The sequence below is a fragment of the Geotrypetes seraphini genome, chromosome 2, assembly GCF_902459505.1.
Source record: "Geotrypetes seraphini chromosome 2, aGeoSer1.1, whole genome shotgun sequence".
NCBI classification, from domain to species: domain Eukaryota; kingdom Metazoa; phylum Chordata; class Amphibia; order Gymnophiona; family Dermophiidae; genus Geotrypetes; species Geotrypetes seraphini.
Window position 1 is genome coordinate 480,520,558 of NC_047085.1, and position 25,641 is coordinate 480,546,198.

The window sequence follows — 25,641 nt, forward strand, 5'->3', positions numbered from 1 at the left end:
TAACAAGAGGGGCCTTTTGACTTTCTTTTTAAAATATCAAGAAATGGTGGAGGAAGGAAGGAATTCTCTTATTGTGCTAGCAGCTTAAACTGGCTTCCTACGAGCACTGACTCTCATGTTTGTGGATTAATGCTCCTGAGAGAAAATTATCATCTCCCGAAGTGTTGTTAACCTGCACTCAATAATGCAGCTTTCAAAGTTTACCATAAACTGCATTATTAATTTTGTATGATAAAACATTTTGCATGCATTTGCATGTATCAGAGCTCATTAGTATTTAGCTTCCATGTTAAGCTGCATTTTTGGCAAGTAATGTATGCTTTTGCCAAGTAGCATCCATTATTGCTGCTTAATAGAAGGTTAAATGACTTGTCTAAAAGGTGTTAAGGAGTGCTGGTTGGGAAGCTGGCTTTGAACTCTCATTCCACTATTCCTCCACACATGTAATTTTATGTATTCAAATGCTGGTGTAACAAAATTGACAGGAAAGGGTGGCACCTCATATACTAAGCAAAAGAATAACAGACAAAAACTCTACAAACTGTGATCAGAAGATTAAACACCAAAAATAGAACTGCAAAAGATCCCAATCTCAAATAATTATATCTATGATGTTAAAAATATCAAAAACTAAATATCCTGGTTGTAGGTTTATATGCATACAGAGGGAAAAGACCTCAGATATCCTTCAAATCATTTTAAACAGCCAAGGCTGGTCAATTGAATGGGACATCCATTTAATCATCAGTCATTAGAAAAAAAAATACCTCTTTTTATTATATGAATAGCAAAATATAGTGCAATTTGAAAATCAAAAGACTTAGCTTGGTTGGAGGAATTCTGATTCCAATGGGACTTGTTTCACCCTAGGCTTCTTCAGGGGATCAGTAAAAGTGTTTAATTATAGAGACTGGTGTCAGGACCAGTTCCTCCTCCATCACCAACCAAATAAAGCTTCATCTAATGTGATGGAATGGCGTGGTTCAAACCTCAATGCAAACACATAATCATTATGATTAGAACAATATGAAACCTCCATTATTTGTGATGTTATACTGAGCCAATCAGGGCCAAAGGCCCCCTCCCATTGCATCCCAAGAAGCATTGGGAGGGGGAAGGCCCATCATTCTGAGCATACAGCCCTATAGACAGGAGGGAGTGAGCTTCCCTTCTGCAATTTGTCATCCGAAGATATGGGGGATGTCGGGCGGATGTCCTATTTGGGTGGTGGAGGGTGTCATGATCACTGGGGAGTAAGGGAGGGTCCAGTGGTCTTTTTGTCAGTTTGGGCATCTTTGGGGAACTTAAGATGCAACAAAAAAGGTCTGATTCCCTGTGTCTAAGTTCTGTCTAGGAAAGCTTCCGTAATTCCCTCAGGACGTCCAAGTCTATACATGCCCATAACACACCTCCCAACGTGCCCCTTTAAGCTCTGGATACATAGCAGCTTAGAAGTGCTGCTGAATGTCCAGAAAGTTACTTTTGATCAGTGTTCCCTCTAAGCGGGCGGGTGTTGTGAGCAAACTTTTTTCACCGTGAGCCAAAAATATCGGGCGCCAGCAAGTTATGAGCCAACTCGCCCGATTCTCCTCTCGCCGCCCTGCCATCTGCCGTACGCCTCTTCCGATCGTGCGCTGTGACGAGAAACGTGTGCGCTGCGATTTAATATTTTGTGCGCCAGCGCACGCCAGCGCAGCTTAGCGGGAACACTGGTTCAAATGGTTTTATTTATTTCCCCAAATTTATTTTTGTTATACGCATTGAAAATATTTGATATTGCGTTTAAATCAAAATCTCAATAAACTTGAAACGAGTGCCCGTGAGATTGTGGGAGGGTTAAATACTCAAAACTTAGAAGTTTTTGCTACGCCAGCTTTCTGGTATCTTTACATACAGTGGCGTACCTAGCATATGTAACATCCGGGGCCCATCATTTTTGGCACCCCCCCCCCATCTGTAAGAAAAACATGATTTTTAGTAACAAACCACACGTCACACATGAGTACCTAGGAAAAGGCAGCATCTTACATATTGCAGTGAGCAGTACATCAATACACCCATTGTAAAACTAAACAAGCCAGACCAGCACAGATCAATCCTACACCGTCAATCCTAACAGAAAACCATGTCTTTCGAACACACAGAACACAGAAAACACCTTCGCCTAGTAAGGAATATGTAATCACAAACTAACCCCTCCCTCTTTTACAAAACTGTAGTGTGGATTTTAGCTACGGAGGTAACAGCTCTGATGCTCATAAAATTCTGAGCATCAGAGCTGCTACCACCAAGGCTGGTGCTAAAAACGCTTCACAGTTTTGTAAAAGGGGGGATAAAATAAAAATACATAGACAAAGGTTAAATTGAACCAGCAAGAAGCTGGACTCTGCATACAATGCTTCACAGAAACAGTGACACATGTCTCCTAAAGCAATAAATAAATAGAAATTTTTTTCTACCTTTGTCTTCTGTGGTTTCTCCTTTCCTCATCTTCTTGTAACTCTCTTCCTTCCATCCACTGTCTGCCGTCTCTCTTCCCCTATATGGCATCTTCTCTCCTTCTATGCCCCTTCCAGAAACTGTATGCCTCCCCCTTCCATCTCTCCTTTCACCCCATTGGTCTGGCATCTCTCTCCTCGCCTTCCCTCTCCCACACCTCTCCTCATAGTCTGGTATCTCCCCTTACCTGATTCTCTGGCATCTCTCTCCTTTCCTTTTCTTCCATCTTTCGCTCCCCCTCCATGCTCTCACATCTCCCCCTTCCTTTTCCCTTAGACTGGCATACCTTCCTCCTACGCTCCAAGCCCTGGCATCTCCTTTAATTCCCTCCCTCATCTTCCTTCTCCCTCCAGCTGGGTACCGCAACACTCTTCCCTGCAGCTCTGCACTTCCCCACAATTGCCATGCTTCGGTTCCTCTTCTTCCTTCCTTCCTCCCCCCCCCCCGCGGGACCCTGCGGCACCATCAACTCTTACTCCCTCTAATGTCGGCCCTGCAGCTCCAGACTTCCTCGCACCTTCTCCCCTCCCCCTTTGGATCGCTATTATTTTAAATGTTATAGCCGCGGAGCTGTATCCATCAGTGGAGATGTCTAACCTCGGCCTGCCCCGGAACTCTTACTGCAACAGTGACTTCCTGTTCCTGCCTAGACGGGCGGCTGCTGCAGTAAGAGTTCCGGGGCAGGCCGAGGTTAGACATCTCCACTGATGGATACAGCTCCGCGGCTATAACATTTAAAATAATAGCGATCCAAAGGGGGAGGGGAGAAGGTGCGAGGAAGTCTGGAGCTGCAGGGCCGACATTAGAGGGAGTAAGAGTTGATGGTGCCGCAGGGTCCCGCGGGGGGGGGGGGGGGGGGGGAGGAAGGAAGGAAGAAGAGGAACCGAAGCATGGCAATTGTGGGGAAGTGCAATCCCCCCAATGCGTCCCCTTACCTTACCGACGCGTGTGTGCGCTGTGAAGAGAAACTTTGCGCTGCGATGTAATATTTTGTGCGTGAGCGCAGGCCAACGCAGCTTAGCGGGAACACTGCTTTTGATTATCAGCACTTGAACGTCCCTGCTATTAAAACACCCAAGTGCTAATTTAGGCGGGATTTTGTACGTTTCAAAGTTTTGATTATGCCCCCCACATGTTTCCATAAATTGGTTAGTCTATAAGTTGCAACCTGCCTTCCTCAACTTATTCAAAATACTATTCTTTTCTCCTTTTTTTGGCTTATATGTTGTCTCATTTCTTCACAAAAGGACTCAAAGCAGTTTTCTATGATATACAGTACAATAAAATACATCAACACAACGAAGGATAGTATCTGCCTTTAATTACTTCTTTCATGGAAAATTGAGGCTTTTACCCCCAGTAGATGAAAAAAGGGTTCTAAAAACAAGATTCCTTTTAATTGCTTGTTTAATAGACTTCCCAGCAATGAACAGATTAAAAATCAAAAAGCATTCATTCATTACCACATAATCACGTGACAAAACTGCATATTTCTAAAGAAAAATAGAGTGCTGCTCAGAAAATACAGACATACCAGCTCAAAAATGTAACAGAAATGTAGAGATATAAAAATGGAAAATTACTGTAAAGTCAGGATTATACTATACTGTATAAAGAAAAATCTAAGAAACTGAAAATATTCAACAATGGGAATCTGAAAATTTTCTGCTCTCTTTCATCGGGTTATCAATATAATTTAAATTTATTTTTCAGTTTCTCTCACTATCATCCCAAAAGCAGAGGAGAGAGTCCTAATACAAAATGAGGTTCCTGAACAAATATAGCTGTATATTGCCACCTACTGTTTTTGCAAAATACTGCTACAAAAATTCCTAAAAGTTAAGTCAAAGGAGTCCTTTTACTAGGATGTGCTAATAATTAGCATGCGCTAAATGCTAAGACACCTATTTTATCCTTATGGATGTCTTAGCATTTGGCATGTGCTAAATCAGTTACCGCACCTTAGTAACAAACCCTAAAATGTGGTATGAAATGTCTGGTTTTAAAAAATATATATCTCATTTACCAATAACATGCAACAAGGCAAAATAAGGAAATAATTAGTTAACTTCGGGTCTGGGGACTGAGACAAGCGGGTGTGATAAGCACGTGCCACAAAGGAAGACTTGATTACAGCCTTAATCCCTAAGGCCAAAGCTTCAAATTGCTGCTCGAGGAGCAAGTCCACTTTACGGTCCTGAGTATCTTTTAACATCACCAATCCTTCACTAGGCAGGGACGTTTGTTTGGTAACCTGCGCCACCAGCAAATCCACTTTTGGCTGAAACAAACAGCTGCTGGAAATCTGGCACCATCAGATACAGCTTGGCCATAGAGTTAGACACTCAAAGGAATCCCTCTGGTGACTCCCAGTGGCAGTGACCAGCTTTGTCCGGATGTGAGGGGGAAAAAAACGCAGTCGGCACCACAGATCTGCTCAGCAGAGAAGATGCAACTGGAGGAACGTCCAGCTTTAACTCTTGCAACAAGGTAAAAATAAATGTGCGAAAGCACAGAGGCCTTGAACAGCCAGCATACTGTGGAGTAGAGAATAACACAGTGACTGTTACCCGTGGCTAGCCACGGGTAACCCACAGGAACGGGGAGGAAAAAAGACTGATTGTCGCAGTACGGGGACAAGACTATTCACTGCTCCATGGAACAGTGAATGGCTTTGTCCCTGCAGTAAAGTATCTGTCCCCGCAGTAAAGTATCTCCCTTCCCACCCCTCCCGGTCAGTAGCCCTCCACACAATCACGCATCCAACATTCCCCTCTCACGATCACGTCACTTCCTCCCTCCCGATTGCCGGTGGCAAAACCCCCCAACAAATCTGTGACTAACCTGGGATGTTGGCCCCTTCATGGCTCACAGGGCGGGCCTACCAGCCTCTTCGAAGCTTCCTACAGGCAGGACTGCTACGACGGAGCAGCCCTGCCTTTAGAAGCTTTGAAGAGGTTTGTAGGCCCACCCTGGGAGTCGTGAAGAGGCCAACATAGGCAAGGTCGGCATTAGGGGAGGGCAGACAGGGCAGCTGCCCTGTACCCCATGGTCTGGGTATCTCTTCTCCTCGTGGGGCCATCTCCCTCCCTCCCTTCCCCTCACCTTCATGTGTGCTTTTCAGAGTTTTTCTCTTTCTTAGGTGTCCAGACAAGGCAACCATTCCCACAAGTCCTGCATGACTGCCCCGAAACCTCTTCTCAGACGCACCTTTCCTGTTTCCGCCTAGGCGGCTCACGTCAGAGAAGATATTTCGGGGCAGTCATGCAGGACATGTAGAAACTGTTGCCATATCCAGACACCTCAGAAAGAGAAAAACTCTGAAAAGTGCCCGCGAAGGTGAGAGAATGAGAGAGATGGCCCGATGAGGGAAAGAGGTTGAGTGGCACTGAAGATAAATGGAGAGGCGGGAGGGGAACAGACACTGAAGGGAAGTGAGGGGAGAGAGGGACGCAGATGCTAAAGGGAAGTGGAGAGAGAAGGAGGAGCAAACGCTGGATAGAAATGGGGAGGGGAGAGGGGAAAAGACACAGAAGGTAAGTGGGGAGGGGAGAGAGGGGAGCAGATGCTGGATGAGAGTGATAGAGGGGAACAGATGCTGAAGGTAAGTGGGGAGGACAAGTGGAGAGGGAGCAGGTGCTAGAAGGAAGTGGGGAAGAAAGAGAAGCAGACACTGGATGGGAGGGGATAGAGAGAAGACACTGGATGGGAGAGGGGAGCAGACATTTGAAGGAAGTGGAGAGGATAGCATATACTGGATGAAAGGAGGGGATAAAGAAAAAAAGGGCATATGCTGGATTGGGGGGGAAGAGGATAGAGTTAGCAGATACTGGAAGGGGTGAGGGAAAGAAGTGGTGAGCTGTAGGCAGACATAATGAAAGGGAAATTGAGGCCTGGAAAGTAAGAAACTAGACAAGAGGTAGAAAACAAATTGAGAAGGAAGAGAAGGAAAGGGAAAGGGAGAAGAGAGATACCGGATCATTGGGGGACGTGAAGGAGACAGATACCAGATCTGAAGGGAGGAAAGGAGATGCTAAAAACCACCTGGTGGTGGGCGTGAGAGATGGAAGAAAACATAATGCCAGTCCATGGGGGGAGTGGATGGAAGAAGGGTGCCAGACCAATGGGGGGAGGGGTATGGAAGGGAAAGTCAGACAGTTTCTGGTAGAGGAATAGAAACAGAGCAGATGCTATATGGAAGAGGCAGAGAGAAGGCAGACAGTGGATGGAAGAGAATGACAAGAAGATGAGGAAACCAGAAACCAGACAACAAAAGGTAGAAAAAAATTTCTATTTCTTTATTTTGCTTTAGGATAAAGTAGTATTGTAGCTGTGCTGATAAATGTTTATAAACAAAGCCCTACCAGCTGAAGATCTCTTCCTCTAATTCTACAGGCAGAACTCTGATTTATAAAATGACAATTGTACAGAATATTGTTTCTTTTTATACTTTTGGGTCAGACCAAATGTTCATCAAGCCCAGTAATCCGTTCTCACGGTGGCCAATCCAGGTCACTAGTACCTGGCCAAAACCCAAAGAGTAGCAACTTTCCAAGCTACTGATCCAGGGCAAGCAGAGGATTGCCCCATATTTTTCTCAATAATGGAAAAGTCCATAGGCTGTTATTGAGAAAGACATGGGGCAAGCCACTGCTTGCCCTGGATCGGTAGCATTGAATGTTGCTACTCTTTGGGTTTTGGGCAAGTACTAGTGACCTTAATTGTCCACTGTGAGTATGGGTTACTTGCCTTGATGGACCTTTGATCTGACCCAGTAAGGCCATTCTTATGAAATAAGTTCAGTATAAAACTAATCCAGGCTTGTGCGGATGGGATCAGAAAGTTTGCAGGGAGGGGACGGGGACTGATCTCACTGGGATGGGGAGGTGATAGGGATCGAGTTTGTTGGGATGGGGCAGAGACAGGGACCATGTCATTCTCTACTGTGGAGTGTTCCCCCTGATCCAGGGTCGCTACCACCTCTTGACCACTGTCCTCCTGCAAGGAAGTAGAGTTGGCCAGAGATTTCATTCTAGGAAAAAAGTGGCATGGAATTGGTCTTGTCCTAAGGCAGGGGTGTCAAACTCAAACACATAAGGGGACGAAATCTGAAAAAAAGGCTAAGTCGCGGGCTAAATTTTTTTTTTTTTTAACATACTTAGGGGTCCTTGTCTTAAGGTATGCTAACCGATTTAGCGCGCACTAAATGCATACCTTAATAAAAGAACCCCTTAGTCTTAGTAGAAGTATAGGATTACAACCTAGTTCATGCTCGCTGTCTAACCCAAGCTCTGGCGAGATACACATTTCAAATCTGACATATTGTACTGTATTTCCCCATATATAGGCCGCAGCCTATACTTGGGTTTTACAAACCTGTGTATAGGGCTGCCTATATCAAAATTTTTAAACATCCCCCCACCCTGGTACCGTTTTCAGAGCCCCCTGGACGGCGTACGGTGAATCTCCAGCGGTGCAGGGCAGCCACAATCTCTTCAGCATCTGGCCTGCCCCCACACTGCTTGCTGAGTGATTGACATCAGTTCTCGCGACCGGAAGTTAAGCTGCAGCTAATACCATGGGACAGCTTATCTTCCAGTTTTTAAACATAGGCCACCCTTTTCTGTAGCCTATATATAGATTTGGCCTATGCAGAGGGGTGGCCTATATGCGAGGAAATACGGTAATCACAAAACAGACCATAAAATTATTGACAGGGTCTCCTTTTCTCATTCTTTTCTGGAGTCCAAGGGATGGATTGAGCAGACCTGGGCTCATTTCTTCTTCTTCTTGCCCCGTGCAGCAGTGTGTGTATATAAGAGCTTCCCAGCACTGGGGATCAGCAGAGCAGTGGAAGATATTTCTGTGTCTATATAGTTCTTACTTCCAGAACAGAATTACAGCAACTAGAAACAAGTTATAAATAGAATCTGAGACACCAATTTTCTCTTTGTGGGCCTCCTTGTTCTCTCTCCTTCCCTTTAGGAAAGCCCCAAAATACCTTTCCTCAGCTGCAGGTCTGCTTGGGACCTGACTGCAGGTTCACGTCTCATCATCTGTAGGTTCACGCGGCCTGCAGAGGATCGCTGGTTGGCAGTAGCAATCCTAGCAGGCCGCCGTAACCTCAGCTGAATGTTCCCTCTGGCGTGGTCCCGTACATCAGAGGAGGGGCGGGACTACGCCAGAGGGAATGTGCAGCTGGGCTACGGCAGCCTGCTAGGATCGTTACTGCCGACCAGCAATCCTCTACAGGCTGCATGAAGCTACAGATGCAGCATGAACCTACAAACGATGCAGCACTTGTACCGGTGGGCCAGCTTTAGGGGAAATTTGAAACTGTCTGGCAGGCCAAATTTCAGTACCCCACGGGCCAGAGTTTGACATGTCTGTCCTAAGGAGATGCTGAGTGAGGATCTGCTAAGGGGAAGAAAAACTCCACTGAAATATCTTACCTGCTGGCATTCAAACTTGGGAAGAGGTAAAACTTGGGCTTCAGTAGGTTTTCATTGTCCTCTTACTTTTTAGTTCAGTCCTCTGCTTTTTCAGCAGTCAGTTTAGGCAATAGTGTAGCCTTTAGAGCAGTGATTCTTAACCTTTTTTGAGTCACAGACCTCTTTAAGAATCTGATGAAAGCTAAGGACCCCCTTCCCCAGAAATATTCACATAAACACAACTTTCCATGCAATGAATATAATGTACAGTACTTTTATTTATTGAGATTTGATTGTCTCATATATATGTGACGTATACAAAGTATTATTAAACTTTTAAACACTTTTTAAACACAATTTATAATTCTGAAATACAATCCTCTTGTGCAAATTAAAACAGATCTACTACTATGTTTTCTACTACCATTATTACATCTACTCTCTTGTTATCTGCAAGAAAATCAACAGTACCGAACTGTATAGTGAATATAAATGTTCATTTTTATCTGACCCTCAGGGAACCCCTCAAACCTATCCATGGACCCCCTAAGGGTCCACAGACCCCAGGTTAAGAACTCCTGTGTTTTTATATGAAAAGTGTTTAGTCTAGATTAGTATTTTAGGTTGCATTTCAGAGCATAAGATAGGATCTGATTAGGGCACAGATAGCAGTTAAGGAAAGTCTTTCTTTGGTGTTTTAATTCCCACCCACCCCTGGCCTGGTCTCTGCTTTATAGGCCCTTGAACCAATTAAAAGACTAAAAAAGTAATCTCTATTAGACAGTAGTAAGCTCTTAAGAAATAGTCTAAGAAATTGTGGGAGGGTAACCTACCAATTAGAACATTACAAAATAAAAATGAAACACTGCCAAGAGTCTAACATAAAAGTAGCAATCTTAGGGGACCTTAGCGCACATTTTCCATCTCTAGCAGCAACTTAACAAAGAAATCACTAATATTAAGATGCAGGCAGCAGTCCAGCAGCGAGAAGAGGGTTATCTAGTCTTTTGCACTGAGTGTCACATGTTTGATTATCTCCCAGATGATGAGAGGTCTTATGTGTGTGCTCGGTGCAAACGGCTCCTAGCACTCGGGGAATGGGTCCGATCTCTTGAACTTAGAGTAGCAGACTTGGAGGAGCTGAGGGAGACAGAGCGGTACATAGAAGAGACCTAAAGGGACACTGCACAAAAGTTCCAACTCCAGTCTGGCAGGAGGTCTTCTTAAAGGAGAGCATCACCCTAGTGAAGTAGGAGACAATCCTTTAGCCAGAACTTGCCCACCAGGGAATGCAATGTCCTCTCCGCACCAAGGATGCATCTCCAGGAGATTCTGCCCAGGAGGGAAGAGTTAGGATGGCCATTATAGTAGGAGATTTGATCATTAGGCATGTAGATAACTGGGTGGCTGGTGGGCATGAGGGTTCCTTGGTCACTTGCCTGCCTGGTGTGAAGGTGGAGAACCTCACGCATCACCCAGATAAGATTTTTGACAGTGCTGGGGAGGGCTTTGCTGTCTCGGTATATGTGGGTACCGATGACATAGAGAAATGTAGTACAGAGGTTCTGGAAGCCAAATTTAGGCTCTTAGGTAGGAAGTTAAAATCCAGAACCTACAAGGTAGTATTTTCAGAAGTGTTCCCTGTTCCACACGCAGGACCCAAGAGACAGGCAGAGCTCCGGAGTCTCAATGTGTGGATGAGGCATTGGTGCAGGGAGGAGGGTTTTAGATTAGCTAGGAACTGGGCAACATACTGGAAAAGGGGGAACCTATTTTGCAAAGATGGACTCCATCTTAACCAGGCTGCTGGCATCAACATTTAAAAAGGAGATAGAACAGCTTTTAAACTAGAAACTGGGGGAAGGCCAACAGTCGCTCAAAAGAACATGGTTTGGAAAAAGGCATCTTTAAAAGATGTTAGCATAAAAGGGAATTTGACAAAGTTGATGGAACACTAATAGTGTATACAACGTGATTATAATCAAGGGAAAAAAGACCTCAAAATACCCCTAAATTGTGATCAATGAAGTCACAAATATTTTGGGGTTAGGTATCATCACCGGTCAAAAACCCTTGAATTTTTAATGTTTTTAATTTTCATTGTTTTTAGTTATTTAAAACATTTTTTCTTTTATTGTAAATATAGTATATGTCATTTCATACTTAAATTTTTCCTTTTAAATAATTGAGCATTCAAATGACCAGCAACTGTTGGTTCAATGCCATAATAATAATTCTGCTTATATTTAAAAGATAGTAAGCACTTATCTTTGATAACCCAACGGAGGCCCGGTCCGTTTCGCTCTAATGGGCTTCTTCAGGGGTAATGAAAAGGCTTATTAAATTGCCAGTTGAACTTCCATTTTGCTCAAAGATCTTTAAACAGAAGGAAAAATGAAAAAATACATTATATACCATATTTTACTGAATAAATCATTAATAAACTACAAAAAGCACCCAGTGTACTATAATTGAAACCATGATTAAATATATGATGTTCTGCATAAATTTTCTTTGATTTGTCATGTTTAACAGTAAGATGTTATCTCATTAAATTTGTGTGTCTAAGTTGAATCAATATATCCATTGATTGAAATGTAATTTAAATGTTACAACTATGGCTGCAAGCTCAATATCTTTTTTTGTAGCAATTTAATTAAATGTATCTCAGTTAAATAAATGTATCCATTGAATGAATGTATTTTGAATGTTACAAATATGGCTGCAAGCTCAATCTCTTGTTTGCAACATTCGGGTATGTTAAAGTTTACTATCCACAGTGAATGCTGAAAATGTCTAAAAGCTTGATAATATTTATACAAACGGCAGTGATCTGAAATCTAACCACTATTACAATTAAATAATACTTGCCGTTAGTGAGACTTTCATCGACTGCACACCGAATTGTAAAAAACAAAATGGCGCTCGTGTTTAAACAGAACGCTATGAACTTGTTAACCAATCGGGACACTAATACATGAATTACCATGAAGCCGACTTAAAATTTGTCGGCGAAAAATACTACAAATATGGCTACAAGCTCAATCTTTTAGTTACAACATTCGGGTGTGTTAAAGTCTACTGTCCACAGTGAATGTTGAAAATATCTTAAAGTTTAATGATATAAACGGCAGTGATCTCAAATCTAACCATTTAACAACTGAATAATACTTGCCGCTAATGAGACTTTCATCGACTCTGCACCGAATTGTTAAAAACAAACAAAATGGCGCTCGTATTTAAACTGAATGCTGTGAACTTGTTAGCCAATCAGAACACTAATGCATGATCAATGTGTTTCTGAATATTGAATTACTTTTAGAAAATTTCTTGATAAAAATATTGATGGATATATCAAAACTTATGTTGTATACAGCAATGTCACTTAAATTGTATGCCTTGCAAAAAAGTTAAAATATACCTACAATGATGTATGCCGTCATTGAAAACGTTGCTCGATCCAAAAAAACATAAAGTTTAATTTAAAAATGGCACTGCATTTAAAGAGAAACTGCAGATCTCACAGCCAATCGGATCTGAACATATTAAATAACAAGTATTTAAACTTTGTGATTTGACTATATAAAACAATATGTTCATATTGAGTTCCGATGATATATCTGGCTGAATATGAATACACGAGACTGTGGACTTAACAATCCCATATAGAATTGAAATAATGCTTTTTTTAAAAGAAAACATGCCATTCTATTTGGCTGTTCAGTCCACAAGGTTCTAATGAATGAAGTCTCGAGATCCAAAGTTGTTCTCTTCTCAATAGAAGCTGATTGCGATCGCCCCCTCTGTTGGATTTGGGAACTTGATCAATAACCCAGCATTTAAGTTGTTGAAATTTATGTTGAAATTCATTGCAATGGGCTACCATGGGCGCTTCAATTTTTGTTCTTTTGAGATTGGACCGATGTTCATTTAATCTAATTTTCAAACTTCTGATAGTTTTACCAACATACATCTTGTTGCATGGGCATACAATGAGATAAACAACATAAGTGCTATTACAATTACTAAAGAAATTAATCTTATATTGTTTAGAATCAAACGGATTTATGAAATTATCTGATTGTATCATGATTTCACAGTTGGAACAATGTCCGCATTTGAAATGACCTTTTAATATTGGAGACTTCTTAGTACAAGATTTAAGCTCAGATGGACTTAAAAGTTCTTTAAGATTCTTGCCACGGGAATAAGCATTTCTTAGATTGATGTCTTTGAAAATATCTAAGGTCTGTATTATTTTCCAATGTTTCTTCATTACATACGAAATTCTGGAACTTGCATTGTTGTACTTGGAGACAAAGGTGCAAACATTGTCATTATGATGATGATTTTGAACTGGATTTAGCAAATATTGTCTGTTATTGAATTTTGCTCTTGTGTATGCTAAGTTGATGTTTTTTCTGTTGTACCCTCTGTTTAGGAACTTTTCTTTTAATGATTTAGATTGATGTTTGAAATCTTTCTCATCACTACATATACGTTTATATCGTAGAAATTGAGAATATGGTAAACTCGTTTTACATCCTAATGGATGACAACTAGTAGAATGTAGTAGAGTATTCCGATCTGTACTTTTGTGATGAACTCTAGTTGTAAATCCATTTGTTGTTTGCATGACTTCAACATCCAAAAAATTTATCTTGTGATAAGAATGTGTATATGTGAAGATAATATTATCATTACATGTATTTAACCATTTAAAGAAAAGAGCAAATTCCTCAGTGGTACCAGACCATAAAAGAAAAACATCATCTATGAATCTATGCCATGATTTAATTCTGCTGTTGAATGGTGATGATAATATCCATTCTTTTTCAAATAGATTCATAAAAATACAGGCAATGGAAGGAGCAAACGTCGCACCCATAGCAACTCCAGACAACTGAATATACAATTTGTCCAAAAACAAAAAATAATTTTCTTGCATCGCTAATCTTGTAAGTTGTATTAAAAAGTCAGTGGGAACGAAATGCGGACGTGGCCTAGATTCCAAAATTTGACGAATAGCTTCAATAGCTTCTGATTGAGGGATGGATGTATACAGAGAACTGATGTCAAGAGTTACCATCAAAAATAAGGTACCATCTACCATCTGTTCAGATATTGTATTCAAGATGTTCAAAAAATGCGTAGTGTCTTTAATGTATGAAAAATGACTTTCAACATGAATTCTTAGAAATTTATCGACATATGAAGATAATGCTTCTAATAAAGATCCTTTTGCAGAAATAATCGGTCTGCCCGGTGGTTTCTTCATATTTTTGTGAATTTTTGGTAGCAAATATAGAACTGGAATGGTTGGATTGACTACATTCAAATATTGATGTTCACGTTTTGTTAAATAACCATTAGATAAAGCAATTTTGGTAATTTTTGAAATGACAGTTTTTAATCTATAAGTTGGATCGAGATGTATCTCTTTGTAGATAGATGGATTGCGTAATTGGGAAAGTGCTTCTTCAATGTAGTCGGATCTGTTCATGACGACTACGGCACCCCCTTTATCTGCATTTTTAATTACTAGCTGATCATTTCTACGTAGATTCTGTAAAGCGTTGCGTTCAATCTTGGTTAAATTGTTGTTTCTGAAGGAAAACTTCATCTGGTCTATCTCTTGCAAAACTAACTCTTTAAACACAGTTAAAGTAGAATCAATGGGACCAGGTGGAACCCAACTTGATTTATTGTAAACTACTGAACGGTCAGAAATACCTTTGTCTTTGAAAAAAATTTTTAGTTGTAATGAACGTATAAATTTTTCAAAGTCTATACGGAATTGAAAAGCATTGTAATGATTTGACGGTACAAAAGATAAACCTAAAGACAAAACGTGTTCTTCTATAGAGTTAAGTTGATATGAAGATAAATTCACTACGGTCGATACAGATTCCTGTGTTGTCGTCCTTGTCGGTTGTTCCTGCCACCTCTTTGTCTTCGATAATTTTGTCTTCTTGTAGCTAAAAAATCAGCTGAAGAATCACTGCTGATAGAAGAGCTTTGTGTGGTTTGGGCACCTGGAGGTATAGAGACGGTGTTGACATCATTTTTTCTGTACATCCAAGGATATACCCGACCTGTTTCGTAATCTTTCTGATCTCTTGCTAGTTTTCTCATCTTTTGTTTTCTTACAGATTCTTTGTGTTTGTCAACTTGACTAGAAATATCTTTGAATTTAATGTCAAACTCCTGTTCTCCTAATTTTGATTTTAAATTAACAAGATCAGTGTCAAGTGAAGCTTTTTGTGTGTTAATCACTCTTTTACTACGTTCAATCACTAATAACATAATGTCCAATGAACATTTGTTCAAGATTTTGTTCCAACAGTCAATAAAATCAGTGTCGTCTTTAAACATCTGTGGTTCAAGATGAACCCTCAATCCACGTGGAATGTGTTCCTTCCTGCAGTATTCAACTAAAGCTGAACTGTTAAGTTCCAATCTGACTATCCATTTGTATTTGATAATAATGTCATTAATATCTGATGTCTCAATAGAACAAGCAGTGGTGCTCAATGTTTCAAATTCATTCATAAGTGAATTCGCTTTATCTGATGTAAAGCTAAGACCAGAAGTCCATGATTTTTTCATTTTTCCTTCTGTTTAAAGATCTTTGAGCAAAATGGAAGTTCAACTGGCAATTTAATAAGCCTTTTCATTACCCCTGAAGAAGCCCATTAGAGCGAAACGGACCGGGCCTCCGTTGGGTTATCAAAGATAAGTGCTTACTATCTTTTAAATATAAGCAGAATTATTATTATGGCATTGAACCAACAGTTGCTGGTCATTTGAATGCTCAATTATTTAAAAGGAAAAATTTAAGTATGAAATGACATATACTATATTTACAATAAAAGAAAAAATGTTTTAAATAACTAAAAATCAATGAAAATTAAAAACATTAAAAATTCAAGGGTTTTTGACCGGTGATGATACCTAACCCCAAAATATTTGTGACTTCATTGATCACAATTTAGGGGTATTTTGAGGTCTTTTTTCCCTTAATTATAATCACGTTGTATACACTATTAGTGTTCCATCAACTTTGTCAAATCATATTATTATTTGGACACTATTTTGTTTTCCATTCCTTTATTCAGCATAAAAGGGAAGACAGAGCATCCCGATAGCGAGATTGTAATACCGACCATGGCACACCAAGTTTCCTAAATACAGAGCAAGCTGACTTTAAAGATTGCAAATTATCCATGCCAACTACTAAGCAAATTGTAAACAGATATGATAAACATTGTTTGGAAATGTCTGTATGCAAATGCCAGAAGCCTAAGAAACAAAATGGAAGAGTTAGAATATATTCCACTAAATGAAGTTAGATATCTTAGGCATCTCTGAGACCTGGTGGAAAGAAGATAACCAAAGGGGCACTGTTATATCAGGACAAACTATATTGTAGTGATAGGGCGGATCGAATTGGTGGAGGCGTAGCATTATATATTAAGGAGGGCCTTGAATCAAATGGATTGAAAATTCTATAGGAGCAGAAGCACATGTGTAAAGGGGTAAAGGATAGTGATAGGAGTGTACTAATGTCTGCCTGACCAGGCTGAACGGACAGATACTGAAATGTTATCAGAAATTAGTGAAGCTTACAAATTTGGTAACACAATAATAATGGATGATTTCAACTATCCCAATATTGACCGGGTAAATGTAACATCAGGGCATGCTAGGGAGATAAAATTCCTTGATGAAATCAAGGACTGCTTTATGGAGCAGCTGGTTCAGAAACCAACAAGAGACAAAGCAATTCTAGACCTAGTTCTTAGTGGAGCGCATGAATTGGTGCAGAAGATAACAGTGCTGGGGCCACTGATAACAGTGATTATAACATGGTATAAGTTCACACAGGAAATCCAATACAACAGCATTTAATTTTAAAAAAGGAGATTATAACATGAGAAGAATGGTAAAAAAGAAACTTAAGACGAGCAGCTGCAAAAGTCAAAAATTTACATCAGGCGTGGATGTTATTCAAAAATACCATCCTGGAAGTCCAGACTAGATGTATTCCATGTATTAAAAAAGGAGGAAGGAAGACCAAATGTATGGTTAAGGAGTGAGGTGAAAAGAAAATCCTTCTAAAAATAATTGTAACAGCACAACGAATGGCAAGTTAAATGCAAGGTGCTAATAAGAAAGGCAAAGAGAGACCTTAATAAGAAGATTGTGCAGGAAGCAAAAACACACAGTAAAATATTTTTTAGGTACATTAAAAGCGAGAAAGCCGGGAAGAAAATCAGTTGGGCTGCTACACGACCGAGGGATAAAGGAGGCTATTAGGGAAGACAAGGCCATAGTGGAGAGATTAACTCCTCCTTTTACTAAGCTGCAGTAGAAGTTTGTACCATGGCCCGAAGCGCTAAATGCTTTGACGCTCATAGGAATTCTATGAGTGTCGAAACATTTAGCGCCCTGGGCCTCCATTGGTGCGCTGCTAACAGACGCTGAGGACCCTCAGCAGTTCAAATAGGCAGTGTACATAAGGCTCACAAAATCCAGGGAGAAGCCTTGTGCTGGGAGTTGCATCGATCCTTAAAGGGACCCCCTCTGCCAGTTCTCTTGGGCTCTGTGGCACCCACGCAATTGCACTTGGCCAAAACAGATTTGGAGAGTCCCGGAAAGGGTCATTTCCCTTGTAAGTAAATGCACCTCCTGAATATCCAAAGCCCTGGAGGACTCAGAGGAGGCTCAGCCCGAGACTCCAGCCCCTCCCCCACACACTACATCGAACACAGGGCATGGATGCTTCTAAGACAGCTATCCAGCAAAAACCTGGCATGATATAGGGCAGCGGTCTCAAACACGTGGCCCGCGGGCCACATGCAGCCTCCCAGGGACTATTTTGCGGCCCGCGATCTGTCCTTTCCACTTCACAAGTTTTCCGATTGTGGAGAGGACAATTGCAAACAGACCGCAACTACGACTCGCCTAAAGCAGGGGTCCCCAATCTGCTTCCCTTCCCTTCTCACTGCCCTCCCTCAAGACACCCAATTGAGGAACAGGCCAACATCGAGGTCTTAGCTTTCCCTGTTTATCTTCCCCAGCTCAGAGCCGACCAATTCTCGCCACCCAATGTCAATTCTAACGTCGGGGAGGAAGTTCCGAGCAATGGCGAGAATGTCGGCCCCACGCTGGGGAAGATAAGCAGGAAGAGCTAAGACCTCGGCGCTGGCCTGTTCCCCAATAGTGGTGGCTTGGGGGAGGGCAAGGAGAAATAAAGAAAGAAAGGGGGAGGGGACAGGGAGACAGAAAGAAAGAAGGGAGACGGGACACAGACAGAAAGGGGCATGGAGAGAGAAAGACAGAAAGGGCGGGCATGGAGAAATAAAAAAAGAAAGAAAGGGGGCACGGAGAGAGAGAGAGAGAGAGAAAGAAAGAAGGGGACAGGGTGAAAGAAATAAAAAGTTGGGGGAGGGAAGGAGACAGATGCCAGACCAGGGGAAAGGAAGGAAGGAGGGAGGGAGAGAAAGGAAAGAAAGAGATGTCAGACCATGGAAATAGGGACGGAAGAAGAGAGAGATAGAAGGGAAGGTAAGACATGGAAACGTAGATTTTGAAAAGAAAGCAGAAAAATTGAATATTAAGTTAATGCCAAAGATGGATGCAAGGCAGAAAGTGAAGACGGAGAGAAAAACAAGAAGGCCCTGGAAACAATTAAAAGCACAGAAAAATAAAGTTACCAGCCAACAAAGGTAGGGAAAATGATTTTATTTTCAATATAGTGATTGAAATGTGTCAGTTTTGAGAAAGGAAAGATATTAAACTTTAAATGTGAGGGCTGCAGAAAAAGTAGGGTACTTGGAGGACTGCAGAAAAAATAGTTAATGACAATTTTGCATAAGGTAAAACTCTTTATAGTTTATAAATCTTTCCTTTAACTGTGAAAGGAAAGATTTATAAACTATAGAGTTTTACCTCATGCAAAGTTGTCATTTTTTTAATAAGACATTAACAATTTTTTCTGCGGCCCTCCAAGTACCTACAAATCCAAAATGTGGCCCCACTAAGGGTTTGAGTTTGAGACCACTGATATAGGGATAAAAAGTCCCGAGTCCATCCTAGTTGAATTTGAGCAAAATTGAGGGGTTTTGAAGCAGATGGAGGCTAGAGAAAAAAAAGATCATTTAAAATCCAAGATGGCCACCATAAAAAAATTTGCACCAAAAACGGCCTGTGAAAACCTCCCTAAAGAAAAAGAAATGAACAGGGAAATAGGTTTTAGAGGTGGGAGCCTAGGCTCAGTGGTCAGAAACCTTCAAATTTGACTTTTGAAGACCCCCCCTCTCGATTTTCTCCAAAGACTATAATAACCTTACTTACTGTGCCATGTGATGCCTGTCTGCTTCAGCATAGAAATTCAGCTAGAACAAATGGAGAACTCTACCTCACAGATTTGCTTGACAAACCTAGTCTTCGGGCTGCCAGTTGGACTGAAGTCAGACTGAACTTCAACCCCCGGAAAACCGCACCACGAAAGGGGGTAGAATCACACAGCCGGCCCATTGTTAGTCCCAGCCAAGCCAGGAAGGAGCCAAACAGCCCATGCTCAAGCTCCTGATTAAATTAGGAATGCAAGCAGCTACGCAGGGGGATGGCCCCTGAGCTATAAAAATATAAAAGCTGGATAGCTAGGTGTCCCCAAGGACTGAGCCTGCTAGCAGCAGACTTCCGCCATGCAAGTCTGGGTCTTCTCCCAGGCAGAGATCCCACTAAGTGGGAATCTCTGGGCACCGAGCCTTCATAGAAAACTGAGAAAAAAATACCTGAAAATAATAAAACAGCAGAGCAGATTAAAAACACTTCTGAAAACCTTGCTTTCAGAAAACAAACTGAGGGAGCAGGAGCATCTTCCTGGGGAAGAAGGTGGAGCGGACATGATTGATGATTTTTTGTAAGCAACTTGCTAGTTCAGATACAATACCTAACGTTCAGGACCATTAGATACATTGCACTAGAAAAGATGGTTATTGTACAATGAATCTGTGCTCCTTTCTTCACCCAAGCCTTTAATACATAGGGTCATTGACTATACACTCATTCTGCACCAGGACTAGCTTGCCACACTAAGACTAAGGTCTCCTTTTACAAAACTGCGGTAGAGGTTTGTACTGTGGGCCGACAAGGTAAATGCTATAACACTCATATGAGAACAACCTATATTAGACAAATTTAAGAGTTCCTTGAAAACCTTTCTGTACAAGGATGCATTTGAAACCTAAAATCATTAGGCTTGGTTTATCCAATTGACAGAACGCTTAATCATCGAGTCTTATCTACTCTGCATTTGACCTGTTGCTCTTGTCCTTCCCCCATCCTATGATTTTATCCCTCATTGTTTTCCTTTCTTAAAACCATTGTAGTTCTGTCCCCTATCCCCTCGTCTCTGTTTGTCTGCTGTTTAAGTTTGTCCTTTATAGTTTTATAACATTCTTGTTTCCCTCTAATTTATTATGTACGCTGCTTAGAAATTTTTATAAGCGTTTGTATCAAATTTTAAACAAACTTTAAAAACTTGACACGTCGGAGCATTTACCTTGCCAGCCCGTGGTAAAATCCTCTACCAAGGCTTTGTAAAAGCCAAAGCAAATCAATTCCTTATACCTTGTTTAACAGTAAAAAACAACTTGCCTTAAGTTTTGCCTCCCATCTGTTTATCCCAAAGCACAAACTCTTTCATGGTAGTCCTATTATTTTCCATTAACTGATTTTAACTCTGCCTCATTCATTGTATTTATGTTTGTTTATATTTGGTCATTTTACTTCTGTTATGCTGTTAAACAAAATTTTAAGTTTTATATTGAATTATGATGTACACCGCCTTGGGTGAATCACTTCAAAAGGTGGTTAAATACATCTCATTAAATAAATAAATTTAGGGCTCCTTTTACAAAACCATGTTAAGCTTTTTTATTGCCGGCCACAACGGTATTAGCTTCAACACTCATAGAATTTCTATAAGGATCATAGCTAATAGTGCTGCAGCTGGCGATAAAAAAGTCTAAAATGACTTCGAAAAGGGGGGTTGGGGGGGGTTAAATTGCTATACATGGATAAACTGGTGTGATTATCTAGTCTATTTTAGAACATAGAACCTGATGTTAATAATTAAAAACAAACAAACAGAATAAAGTGATACCTTTTTTAATGGACTAACATAATCCATATAAGTAGCAATTTTGTCACCATTCGTGCACATGAGGTCTGTTCAAAAAGTTCCAGGACTGATATTATAAAAGTGTATTCAACAATCTTACAACTTATTCTATTAGGTTCCCTTCAAAGTACTCCACTTTCCTAAGTATATGTTTTCTCAACGTCATTTCCACTTCTGGAAACAGTCTTTAAATGCATCTTCAGGAATCGTCAAAATTTGCTGCGTCAAATTTTGCTTTGTCTTCAATGATGTCAAATCGCTTTCCTTTCAGTGTGGATTTAAGTTTAGGAAAGAAGAAAAAGTCAGCAGAGGCCAAGTCAGGAGAGTAAGGGGGCTGGGGAAGAACTGCCATCACGTTTTTTGCGGTTGTTCTTCTGGTCGCCCGTCATTAACCGTGGAACAAACTTTGCCGCCAACACAAAGACATCCCTGACTTATCTGTTAGAATGTTGTGTTACTTCGAGAATCTCACTGGTTACCTGTCTCCCATCGAACTACATATAAAATACTTCTGCTCATCTTCAAAATTAAACTTACCCACTCCCCAGCTTTTCTTGACAAACTTCTTATTCCCTACATCTCATCTAGGGCCCTCAGATCCGCAGATCAGAACTTATTGATCGTTCCCCCAATTAAAGAACTCTTTTACACCAGAAATACCATCTTCTCTGCCACAGCCCCTGCCCTCTGGAATGCCATGCCATCACATCTTTGCCATGAAAATTCTCTTGATAAATTTAAAACCAAACTCAGGGGAGCAATTTACCGGACTGGAGGAGAGTGTGGGGTGTCCTGTTGCTGGTCCTGGATTGAACAGCGGCGGCTTTCTTTCTCCTTTTTCCTGGTCGGCGGCGCTGACAGGCACTCGCAGAGACGGACCCCTGACGTCACTGGGTCCGTCTCCGACAGCATTGAAAAGCAGCCGCTGCTGAAGCCATACTGGGAGCAGTTTACCGGACTGGAGGAGAGTGTGGGGTGTCCCGTTGCTGGTCCTGGATTGAACAGCGGCGGCTTTCTTTCTCCTTTTTCCTGGTCGGCGGCGCTGACAGGCACTCGCAGAGACGGACCCCTGACGTCACTGGGTCCGTCTCCGACAGCATTGAAAAGCAGCCGCTGCTGAAGCCATACTGGGAGCAGTTTACCGGACTGGAGGAGAGTGTGGGGTGTCCCGTTGCTGGTCCTGGATTGAACAGCGGCGGCTTTCTTTCTCCTTTTTCCTGGTCGGCGGCGCTGACAGGCACTCGCAGAGACGGACCCCTGACGTCACTGAGTCCGTCTCCGACAGCATTGAAAAGCAGCCGCTGCTGCGGTTGCAGCCGCAGGGCGTGGCCGAAGGGGCGTGCCCTAAGGGGCACGCAAGGCCCCTTGGGAGCCCCTTAGGAGCCACGTGGAGTCCGGGAGCCGGCAGTGGGCAATTTCATTCGGGGCACATAGACCCGGATCGGATCCTGCTCCCTATTATTGGATCTAAGATGTTTATTCCATGTCGGCTGAAGTGAGGACATCGTTGAAGTTTTTTCTTTTCTAATAATGCCGAAAAGACGAGGAAGGAACACCGGAGGAGCCTCCCGGCGACCCTTGGCCCCAGTGGTCACTATTGATGATTTTCTCCGACGCCTACAAAGGGAACAAGAAGGATCGGGTGCTAGCTCGTTGGGGACACCGCCGGAGAGTAGTGCGGTGGGTTCCCCTGAGCATGATGTCACTCTTAGCCCCGACGTTAGGACGCCACCCCTCCAACCGACGCCACAAGCTGCCAGCTCCCCACGGGACCAGAAGCCACCTGAGGAGGTGGTTTCTTCTCTGTCCACAGAGGCTAGTATGGAGGGCTCGCTGAATATGACAACGGGACTTGCGACCGGGACAACAGAGGTTGGAGGAATACAAGACGTCACTGAGGTAAAGCTAATTTCAGAACATTTAGATACTACACCATTACAACTTTTCTCACCTACAAAACCTCCTACAGTCACACTCGAAGCATTATGGGACTTGGTAGTGAATTTGGGGAATTCCTTAAATCCTCAAATAAAAAATTTGGATAAAGAATTAAAAGAACAAAAGGAAGAAATAAAAGTTTTAAAACAGGACATGTCACAATTTAAAACAGAGACAAAAAATACAAATAAGGAGCTAATGTTATTGAAACAAAATCAAGATATGTTGGTTAAAGATAATATATTACTCAGGAAGAAGTTGGAAGTGCAGGAGAATAATGGTCGAATAAATAACTTGAGATTTATAAATTTTCCAAGGATCCTGTCAACTTCTCCTAGAGAAATGGTGAAAAGGTATTTTATGGAAATTTTGGAAATTCCTGAAAACTCCTTACCTCCTCTTACAAGAGTGTATTACCTACCTACTAAGCCCCAATTCAAAGAAGAAGAAAAAATTGAGGAACCCCGGGAGAGGTCATTGGACATTTCGGCAATACTGGAACAATCAGATAGAGAATTGGCTGTTCCAGCTACTCTCTTGTTGTCTGTTGCTTTGGCTCCAGACAAGGATTGGATATTAAAACTTTTTTTTAAAAATAGATCCAAAGACTTCCTGGGGCAGCATATTCAGATTTTCCCTGATGTCTCTAGAGAGACTCAAAAAAGAAGGAAAGAATTTTTAATTCTAAAACCTGGAGTGACTCAAATAGGGGGTATTTTTACAGAGCCATCTCAACTGATTAGTTTTCTCTCAATGAAACGTCTAGAAAAAGGAATAACACCATAAGAACGTCCATGGAAAGTTAGCTCCCTGCACTTTAGCCAGATAAGGAATTTTTTCTTATTTAATTAATTTGAATTATATATGTTCTACTCTTAATTATGGATCCAATAATATTGAGGACTAGTGTGAGATTAACTAGTTTAGTATTTCCTTGTAGTAAATGTTAATTTTGGAATTTTTAATATGTTGTTTGATCTCACTTTACTGTACAAGATGTATAAGCTTGGAAATATTGTAAAACTCTATAAACAAAAAAAAAAAAAAAAAACCAAACTCAAAACCTTTCTATTTCAAGACACATATCAAAACATCAGATAACATTCCCTCTCCAACCACATCATACTAGCCATAAGAACCGCTTCTGTGAAGCGACCTCCTTCTGTCTGTTTTTCACCTTCCCCTCGTACCTCCCTTTTATTTTTTTATGTATTTTCAAAACTTCCCCTACTCAAACACCTCTCTTGTCTATCTGTGCCAATGACCTTGTCCTCCCAACCATTTTAATTTTACATTTTATTATCTAAATTTTTAGCATTGTAAACTGACCGGGCACATAGATGGTCGGTATAACAAATTATAAATAAGCTTGGAAACTTGGAGAGGTTGCATTCCTCTGCCAATTCTTTAACAGTTAATCACCGAAGCAGGGCACAAGAACCCTCACTTGATCAGTTGACGTTGATGGTCTTCCAGTTCGCAAAGCGTCTTCCACTGATTCACAACCACTTTTGGAAGCATGAATACCATTCAAAACACCTTCTATGACTCATTGTTCCCCCATAAGGCCATTTTCCAACATTTCATAAGTTTCTGCAGTGGTTTTACCCAATTTAAAACAGGTTAATTAGCACAGCTGTAGCAAATCTTGCCTTCAATAAGACATCATCGGTCATCCCCCCGATCTGCCGGTATGTGGGCGTGGCAACCTCCACGTGCGGCGCTCTAGCTGCATATAAGGGTCGCCACACGCATGCGCCGTTTACATCAATTGGGCCTGTAGTGTGCACGTGTCAGCATCAGCCCCCGACAGAGTATCTACACTGAAATGAATGGCGTGAAGGGGGTGCCGGGTACGTGGTTGATCTCTGAGAGGCTGCAGCAAGTACCTCTAACCCCGCAGGTCTCTTGTTTTCCAACCTGGCTTTGGGATCGCCCGTAAGGCGCCCCGCGGCTTTTCTTCTCCGGCGTCTCGCGTTCCTCTGCTTGCAAAAGCGTCTCTGGCGGGCCTCGGACGCAATTTCCGGTTTCCGGAAAGGCGGGACGCGCCGGAGGGAGAGAGTTGGTGTCAGAGGGGACAGTCACCGCAGAAGGGCATGCTGCGGGGTAGATGGTGGGCGATCTCAGGTACCCGTTGGCGGGCAGGGAGGAGTCTTAGGGTGCTGGATCGCGGGGCCGGGAGGAGAGGGCGAAACGCTTTAGACCTGAGAGGGAGAGGTGGCGGATTAAGCGGGGGGAAGCGATCCTCCGGTCTCCGAATGCGCGTGAGAGCGTGACTGGTTATCTCTGTGGGTTTTGGGAAAATAACCCCTTCTTAGGCTGTCTAAACGAAACCAGACTTGAGGGTATGATTGGTTTCCTAAGACCTACATGATGGTAGGTAGCCGCCGCCTCTAGAAAAGCATTGCCAAATATGTGGGCTAGGGAGAGATTTTAGATATCGGATAGCTCCTGTTTGTATTTTAGAATTTGGAAATCTAGGCGTCCTTTTAAGATTTTAGGGTTTTCGGGATTTTATAGGCATCGCATGTAGTAAAGCTAACAAAATTGTGCACTGGTATCTCACGCCTAGCAAAGTGT

At 41.8% G+C, this 25,641-nt stretch overlaps 1 protein-coding gene across 3 annotated transcripts in view; it reads left to right on the forward strand.

Moving 5' to 3' along the window:
• Nucleotides 1-24,818: 24,818 nt before the first annotated feature.
• Nucleotides 24,819-25,641, forward strand: part of DNAJC19 (DnaJ heat shock protein family (Hsp40) member C19) — a 50,855-nt gene continuing 50,032 nt past the window's right edge. Inside the window, exon 1 of one of the 3 annotated variants that reach the window (XM_033931762.1) lies at nt 24,819-24,914. The gene's annotated coding sequence lies outside the window, so the exon portion shown is untranslated. Of the gene's footprint in view, nt 24,965-25,037; nt 25,189-25,641 lie in introns of those variants that run through there. The other 2 variants (XM_033931763.1, XM_033931760.1) reach the window with 2 other exon arrangements.